Here is a 10110-nt window from a genome sequence, read left to right as displayed (position 1 = left end):
CCCACCCCGCGCACCACCAGCCTCCCCCTGCTCCGCCTTCTAATCCCACGCACCGCCGCCACACAGAGCCATGGTCCGCCGCCCAGCTAGCTACCTCCGGCGGCCAACCACCGGAACCGCGGCGGCCTGGATCCGGCCTCGCCTCCTCCACACGAGCCACCTCTCCCCACCTCCCTCCACCACCTTCCTCCTGGCCCCATGCCTTCCTCCACATCTGGTGGCCCGATTAGCACCAGATCCTGCCGACGCCGACGGAGTTGGCCGCCTCCAACCACCATGGCCCGGATCCGTGGCTCTCTCCACTGTGCTCTGACTCTCGCCGAGTCCATCGGGATCGACCTTCCCATGACCGTATTCGCCATCTCCATGCCTCATCGCGAGCCTTTGTCCATGCGGTTCGCGACCGCATCTGTGTAGTGCGGCGCACGCGCGTGTGCAGTACGCGGCTCTTGGGCGGTTGCTCCCAAGCCGAAGCTCCCCAACGGCTGGCGACAACGACTTTCTACCTCCGCCCCCTGTTTCTTGGCATTCCATGGCGATGAAGTTGGGCGGATGGATTTAGTTCTTTTGATTTGTAGCACTGCTACTCCCTATTCTTCTTCTTTCCATATTCTCTAAAATATTTTTGGTTGTTGTTGATGTTTAGCATGGAGGATCAGCTCAGGTTTACCACTGCAGTGCGTGGCGTGCATCTCCCGCGGTTCAGCTCGTGGGTGTGTACTCCAGCGATGCAATTTGTGGTTTCTCAACTGACAGCAGTGCGATTTGGCTTTACATGGCAGGACATAATTGATAGACGGGGGATTATGGTTGATGTTAATGCAGTGCAAAACGCCTCTCCATGCAATTCTTTGGCTCCGGAGTGAGCAGTGGAGAGGACACCGGCATGCAGCTCCCCATCCCCCATACTTGTCCACTGAACATGTACAAGCCCATCTTGCTGCAGTGTATATGAGCATATGGCCTGCAAGGGTTTACTTCTGTTTTTCTGTTGCAAGGATCAGTTCACCTCTTCGGTGGAAAAAAGAAGGAAATTAAAACCCCACTCGTTGACGAGACAACAACCCACGAGCATCATGCGCGTGCAGTCCCTTTTGGGTAGGCTTGCAATGCAGTGTGTGTATGGGTGCAGTCCACCCCATCGGTCATCAATGTATTTTTTGACAAAAAGAAATGTTTGTTGTCACATGTGGCGGTTTCACTTATTTTTTGGATATGCTTGCAATGCGGTGCGTGTACACATGCAGTGCGGTTCACTTTTGATGTCTGAAAAAATGCATTTAAAAAATCAATACAGTGCACTAGTCCACTTAAGCCTATGAAAAAGTAAGAACAAAGACAAAAAAGGCAACAAAAACACATACGGTTCACTTACAGTAGTGTTGCGGTTTACTTCGGTACTATTGCGGTTCAATCACCCCAAAAAAATTTGAAGTGCAGAAAAATGTTATGGAAAACAAGAAAAAAAGGTAATGTGGTCCACTTGTCGATAGTTTTGCGGTTTACTTACGCCCGATGTGAAGCACGATCGACTTTCTCGTCCGAGAAATTTACGTCTGACAAAAACGAATCATGCAGTTCTCTTGCCCGTCTGATGCAGTGCGGTTTTCAGTCTAAAACAGTGCGGTCGGGCGTATGATGTTGTTCATCTCGTAATTGTAAATAAAAAAATGTTACCGAAACGACAAAAAAAATAATGAGGTTCACTTCTTGATAGTGTTTCGGTTCATTTACACCCGATGTGAAGTGCACTCTACTTTCTCGTCCTTGAAAAAATTACGTTTCAATAAAAACAAACCATGCAGTTCTCTTACCCATCTAATGCAGTGCGGCATTTCGTCCGATGCAGTGCAGTTTTCAGTCGGATGAAGTACCCACGACGATTTAGGTATCGCGAAAAACAGTGTCCGCATTTCGGCAAATTTGAAATTCCTCTTAAACCGTAAAGAATTACAAACAGTGTTCTACATGAAAAAGTTGCGCCTCGTCGATATATTTCCAACGGCATATCGTTTGAATCATTTCGATCAGCGGTTTTTAAAAATTTCGTGAAAAACGGCCGCTGCCACTCGTCGTCCGCCGCTCGATTTTCAAAATTAACTTAAAACCATAAGGAATCGCAAAAACATTTCAACACATGAAAGTTGTGCCTCGTCCATAGCTTTTCAATGGTATATTACACGCCTTGTTTCGACAAATGGTTAAAAAACGGAGCGAAAACAGTACCGAAAATTTGAATTTTTTTGAAAAACAAAATTCCGCGATTTAGTAATTTTGAAACTGCTCTTAAACCATAACGAATTAGAGAAAACAATAATTATGAAAAATATGCGCCTCAACGATATCTATCCAACGGTGTATCATTTGTCTCATTCCGACGAGTGGTTTAGAAAAAAGCAAAAAAATGCTCGCTGCCACTCTTTATGGGCCGCACCGTTTTTGAAACTGCTCTTAAACTGCGGGGAATCTCGAAAAGTGTTCAACATGGCGAAGTTGCGCATAATCCATAGATTTCCAATGATATATTACACGCCTCGTTCCGATAAACGATTAAAAATTAGAGCAAAAACAGTACCGAAAAAACACTACGCGTAGTTTTTTCCGACACGAAGTTCACTAGTCTTTGTAATGCAGTGCTCTTGCTAAAGAAAGTGCAGTGCCCTCACATTGAGCATGTAGTGCGGAAGTGTTATCAGAATAACTATTCTGATAATATTATCAGAATAGACGGGCTATATATTCGCAAATGAAATATATATATATATATATATATATATATATATATATATATATATATATATATATATATATACTAGTAGTATCATGCATGCATATATATGATAGTGTAGCTAGGATGCTACTTCCGTAATGCATAATATCATAAGTTAACATCTTAGGTTGCCTTACTAATTGTCATGCATCACACAAAGTAGTAGTACAACATTTAATATGACATGGTATGATGATATGATACCACATCCTCTCTTGTGTGCCACATCATCCAGAAAGTCTAGTTGGCATGCATGATACTGCTTATGATAATACCATTACAACCAGCCTAAACCGGAAAGGAGGGGGTGTATGAGACTAGCCACAATGGAGAGTAATACACTAGTAACACACAAGTATCCTTAGACTATATATGTTACTACCTTCATAGTGGGTAGTAACATAAGTGTAGTATCATGCAAAGCTTCATTTCTTAGGTTACAGACTCATATTGCATTGGGACATGCATGTGATGCTACAGTAACTAGCTAAGTTACTAAAACTATCTCTCTCCTCATTAACTTATTGCCACATAAGCAAGTTTGCTGAGTTGGAGTCGGTGTTATTGCTAAAGTTACTCCCACTGTGGCTAGTCTGATACTAGCTAGTCGTCTATGATATACTAGCTACCTCACTAAGAGCATGGTTAGTAATACAGCCAATGGTCGGCTATAAGAAGTTGCCATGTCATATACAGCCAACCTCTTAGCGGGCATGTACAATAATAAGTTTTATATACGTACTAGTTTATCAATAGTTGGCACACCTTCCTCACAAAGTGTCTTGGGTCTCGTGTTGCAGCTGGCTCTACTAACCAAGAGCCCTCTTCTCTTCTCTTTCCTCCAACTAATAAGCACATGTATATTATTCTATTCCTTATAGCTAGACCACCCACAGTGGGAGTAACATAGGTAGTAACATCACACATATCTAGATAAAATAGATGATGTGGCAAGCAATAAATGAAGAAATGGAGGAAAGTGGATATGTGTTATGTTACTACCTATGTTACTCCCACTATGGGTATAGTCTTAATCAAACTACCCACAATGGGAGTAACATATATAGGTGGTAACATCACACTTATCTAGGCAAAATAGATGATGTGGCATGTAATTAATGAAGAAAGAGAGGCATGTGGTAACATAGCTAGTTACTGTAACATCACACATATCAAGAAAAGATGAGTCTACAACCTAATAAATGAAGTGATGCATGACACAACACATATGTTACTACCCACTGTGGAGGTAGTAACATAGACTAGTAACATATGCATGTTACTACTCTAAGTTACTCCCCACTGTGACTAGTCTTACTATAGTATGAGACTACCCACAATGGGAGTAACATAGGTATATAGTAAAATCACACATATCTAGATAAATTAAGTAGATGATGTGGCAAGCAATAAATGAAGAAAGAGAGGAAAGTAGTAACATAGCTAGTTACTAGTAGTATGAGTAACATCACATGTACATATCAAGGCAAGATGTGTCTATAGCCTAATAAATGAAGTGTTGCATGTTACCACACATATATGTTACTCCCCACTATAGAGGTAGTAACATATATAGACTAGTAACACGTGGGCATGTTACTAGTCTATGTTACTACCCATTGTGGCTAGTCTGAGTAACATCACACATCTCAAGGCAAGATGAGTCTATAGCCAAATAAATGAAGTGTCGCATGTTACTACACATATGTTACTCCCCACTATAGAGGTAGTAACATAGACTAGTAACATTCTACGTTACTACCCATTGTCGCTAGTCTTATGTCACTCTATTGTGTACTTACTTGCTCTAATGCATAGTATCATAGAGTAGCTAGCTAGTATCATATGTAGTACTTTATTTATATTGTCATGCATGACACATAGTAGCATAACATTTATTATGATACGGTTTCATGATATGATATTTAACCCTCTCTTTCTTCATTTAATTAATTTTATGACGGCTCATCAAAATTGCCTAGTTGGCATGCATGATATATACTAGCTATGATACCCCCTTACTATCACCCTAGCAAAGGTGTACATGTCATTTTGCATCGCTTTGTGAGTTTTCATCTGTTTGTTCGAGAAGCGGGGAGAAGTTTCAAACATTTCGGCCGCGAGGTGCGGCCACTGGTGTAGGCCTAGTTGGTATTTTAATTACAGAAAATTCAGATGGAGTTCAAACATCGTCAAAATCGATGTGTGCATGTGGCGTGCACTCACGACCCTATGGAAAAATTGGTAACGTTTGGCACAAGTTTTGATGACCACTCCTTCCAAACCGGAGCATCTCACATGAAGGATCATGGTTTTCCAAAAGGAGACATGTCAATTCAAATTCCTGTGGTCGGTGACTTCATCGTTTGGAGTCATAAAAATTTCCACGGTACGCAATCACCATTATACCACGGGTTTGATTTTCTGGCGCATTTCAGGTATTGTTAGCTATATTTAAGACATTTTTTGAGATTAACGTGCATTTTATGCATAAAAATAAAATTACAACCGGAACTGCATGTGCTATCGAAAGGGATGAGGATCATCGTTCGACCTGGGAGCATCCAAAGGTGCAGATGTACGATCCGTGGGGTTTGAGTTCTGGCCAATCAGAAAGCACGACTCATATCATGGGTGGGGTGACGGGGTTTAGTCGGCACATGTCTTTCATCAATGAACCGTGTGCTATTTGCAAACCAGATTGCATATATTTTTCACACATATTGTAGTGAGATCGATTGAGTGTGATACCTCTATGATATAATAATAATAACAAAAAACAGTTCATATTCATTGCCTGAGCTGACAGCATATAAAGGTCAACATATTAACGGTTCTTACATCAACAGAAAACCAGGCATAACTCCCAAATTTAGTACACGCGACAGTTCTAAATTGAACGAATTAAGTTGCTGGGTAGGCATAAAGACTAGTCTTACGGCTTAATTCCCATGTACATGGGGGAACTGGGATCATTAAGTTGACCCCAAATAAACTAGGTTTTTTTTTATGATTTTATGCTTCTCTGTTGCACTGGTGCGCGATCCCTTGGCTGGCAACTCATCAAATTCATCGTAATCGTCATGATCGGCAACATCATCGACACCCAGAACCCTTCTCTTCCCATGCATCGCTAAATGGCCATTCTTATGCATGGGGTCTTCCATAAAGAAAATTTGGGTAGCATCACTGGCAAGAATGAATGGGTCCGCGTGATATGCCATCGTTGTCCTGTTAACACAGGTCTTCCTGTACTCATCAATCCTTACCTGGCCAAGAGGGATCCATGCGCGCCTGAATAATGCCACCTTAACTTTCACATAGTCAAGATCCTAAATCTCTTTGATGGTTCCATAGTATACCCTTTTATCAGCTTCATTTACAGTCATGCATTCTATTCGAACAGAGCTGTTCTAATACGAGGTATTCTCATCACGTTCCTCAGTGTAAAACATGTATCCATTTATGTCATATGCTTGGTACGTCAACACCGTAGGTGATGGATTTTGTGCCACCCACGTAGCAATGTCATCGATGGATCCTTGTGTCGAGCGATTCTTCAGCCTTTCAGTGTACTTCTTAGTGTGCTCCTTCATCTCCACTTCATCTCTGGCAAGTGTTCTTCGGCATAAGCGATGAGAACTGGGCTATTAAGCAGTACCGTCAAATGGGCTTTCTCAGCCAACTCTCCGGGTGCAGCCATTTGCGTGCCTGCAAGGACCGGCTTACGTTTCAGCCTTCCCTCATGGTGAGAGAGGGGCAAATCTATAGGTCTTTGTTTCATGTATTTGGTGCAAAACTCAACCACCTCCTCCGCGGTATAACCTTGTAGGATGCTTGCCTCTGGATGGTTTCGGTTCCGACAAAAGCGCTTCAGTATTCCCATGAACTGCTCGAAGGGATACATGTTGCAAAGAAATACATGACCACAATACTTTATCTCATCGACAAGGTGCACAGTGAGGTGGACCATGACATCAAAGAATGATGGTGGGAAAAACATCTCTAGGTTGTAAAATATTCTTGCAATATCATCTTGCATATTATCCAACTCTTCAAGATCTACAACTTTCTGACATAGTTTGTTGAAGAAATCACAGAGGTCAATGAGTGTGTTTCTTATATCTTTGTCCATCAGATTCCTGATGGCCACCGGGAGGATTTGTGTCAACATTACGTGGCAATCATGTGACTTCATGTGTCCCAACTTCATTTTACCTGAGCTCACATCCACAAGACTTCTGATGTTTGCGCAGTAGGAATAGGGTGTCTTAAGTGACAACAAATAGGTGAAGAACAGTGTTGCTTCTTTTGTACTAAAATTGTAACTCTGGCGAGCTTTGATGAATTTGTCATCATCTTCTGCTTAACTCTTACGTTGTGATTGATCAACAAGCATATCGAGCCGTGAACCATCACCATCCTTTCTTTTACCTTTAATCTTGATCAGAGGACCAAGGATGCTTTCACATACGTTCTTCTCTACGTGCATGACATCGATGCAGTGACGTACACGTAGAATCTCCCAGTAAGGTAATTTCCAGAACACCGATTTCTTCTTAAACACTTCATCCTTGGGTGTTAGTTTCACCATCAAAGGGTGGTTCTTGTCAAGCACAACATTAATTTTTTTAGCCATGTTGTGGACCACCTCCCCATCATAGGGTCTTGGGGCCACACCTGCCTCTGTCGTACCATCAAATTCATCTTTCATCTTTCGGTATGGGTGATTCATCCGCCAGAACCTACGATGACGCAAATACACTGTTTTGTGCGAGTTGGGAAGTCTTCTACTAGCTGTCCTATCCATGCATGTGACACACCCTACATCTCCCCTTGTTTTCTGCCCTGATGTGTTGCCTAATGCCGACATATCTTGAATGGTGTGCACCAGCATCACATGTAGATCGAAAATCTCCTTTCTGTAAGCATCATAACATTTTACAACATGCGCATCTATCCACATTGTCAGCAGTTCTTCTACCAGTAGCTAAAAGTAAATGTCGATGTCATTTCCAGGTTGCTTCGGGCCTTGGATAACCATTGACATCATAATGTATTTTTTTTCTTCATACACAACCAAGGAGCTAGTTATATATGCACAGAACATCGGCCATGTCCTGTGATTTGTGGTCATATCGCCAAAAGGATTCATCCTGTCAGTATACTCCCCGAGCCTTATACTTCTAGGATCCTTGGCAAATTTTTCAAACTGGTTGTCGATTAATTCCCACTGAGCCCCATCTTTCGGGTGCCTCGTAAACCTATCCGCAATTCGCTCACCATGATGCCACCGCAACCTCTTTGCCTCTCTAGGATTTGCAAACAAACGCCTCAACCTTGGAATTAAAGGCAAGTACCAAACAACCTTGAACGGGATTCCTGTCTTGATCTCGTCATCCAATTTGTACTTGTCCTTTGCTCTCCTGCGCTTGTATCATGCATGCTTACATGTGGGACATGCACAATAATCTTTGTACTCACCACGGTACAATATACAATCATTCACACAAGTGTGTATCTTCTGTACTTCAAGTTCCAATGGGCAAACAATTTTCTTCGCTTCATTCGTGCTTCTGGGGAGACCATTATCTTCTGGAAGAATTTCTTTCAGAAGACCTAACATCTCTGTGAAGCCCTTGTTTGATACACCGTTTGCTGCTTTAAATCTGAGAAGTGCCAGGGTGGCACTCAACCTGGAATATTTCTTTTTGCAACCTGGATACAATTCTTTCTTGGAGTCTGCATCAATGGTTGGCAGATCCTTGTACCCAATCATATCCTTTTCTGGGCCCTTGAAATCTGCAATCAGAGCAGCAAAATCTGGCATATCAAGATTGTCATCATCTGCGTGGACGTCTTGGTTTTCTAGTGGGCGTTCCGGCTTTCCGGTGTTCCACTGGTAGCTTGACGCCTCTGCCCCGATGTTAGATTCAACATCCATGTGACACTGATCGGGGTTTGGCATCTCGCTGCCCTGGGTATCTTAATCCAAGACCTCCTCTTCAAACTGTCTGGTCCAACGTGTATATCCATCCATGAATCCCCTAGAGATTAAGTGCATCTGGACATATGCAGCTTCATGTGACTCTGTATTGGCACATTCAGTACATGGACACAGGATGTGATCCGCATCACCAATTCTCCTCTTTGTACTTTCAGCCAAATTCATGAACTCTGTCACGCCACTGATAAAATCTGCGGTTTTCCGATTCTTCATCCATCGAGATCGTTCCATCTGCAGCAAACGAATGGTAATTAAAAACAAAACAGCAACATTAATACACGGATTAACTGCTGCCTAGAGATGCTTGCATAAATCACAAGGTTTTATTTTAATAATTACTGAGGGCGCTCCATGTTGTTATCCAGACGTGCAATGACAAAAATTAATGGCCAGTCAATTTACATGCAGAGATACTAGCACAACACTACACTTAGGAATTGAATACCTTAATTAAGCCACTCACGAAAAGAATACCTTAATTAATTAGCCACGCGGCGACCTCCACCCAGCAGACAGACAAGCGCGATGCGGCGGCACGGCGAGACAACAGGGTCGAGGAGCAAAGCTTAGTGTGGCTGCCGCCTGAAGTTCGACCCCCACTATCCCTCCATCGACCGCGATGGATGTGCTCGAATCACACCGCCGCCGACCTCGATGGTTGTGCTCCTCCTATCTCCCGCCGTAGACTGAGGATTGACCTCCTATGATGCCGCCACCGCCCACCAACCGAGGATTGACCTCTTCTCCGGTTGCCGCTTCCTAGGCCGCCGCCGCCATCTCTATATGCAGAGCGGCTGTTTTTTAAGGATATCCGTGGAGCGGCTGTTCACACGGTATCTCACCATAACTCAATTATATGGACAGGGTAGTACATCACATACGGTTATGTAACGTCAACCATGTCTAACCTACGTTGTCTTCTCACACAGTTTGGTGCGGAAATCGTGTGTGATGTTGTAATACCCAACACAAACGACATGTACAAACAGTGTGTCGTATACAACATATATATAGTGCCATTAGTAGTTCTCGACCGTTAGCTTATCTCCATAGTTTCCCCATTTGCCCCAAATCCCTACATAGCCTCCAAATTCCCTTGTGTGGCACTGACATTGGGAGAATGCGGATGAGTGGTGCTGATGGTTTCGGTGCGGCTGCTCCTGCTCATATCGCCGCCACGACGGTGATCGCCGCCACGACGGTGATCGCCGTCGAGCACTTGCCTAAGGTGATCAGAAGGCAGGTGTGGTACGGATCTAAATCGTCCTGTCAGGTTCCAATCTATCCCGATCTTTTTTAGCATGTCCAAAGTATAGATCCTTGCTGAATCCAT

Source organism: Triticum dicoccoides, chromosome 1A, assembly GCF_002162155.2.
Source record: "Triticum dicoccoides isolate Atlit2015 ecotype Zavitan chromosome 1A, WEW_v2.0, whole genome shotgun sequence".
Taxonomy (NCBI): Eukaryota; Viridiplantae; Streptophyta; class Magnoliopsida; order Poales; family Poaceae; genus Triticum; species Triticum dicoccoides.
The sequence above is the reverse complement of the archived record's forward strand: the minus strand, read 5'-3'. Positions refer to the sequence as shown.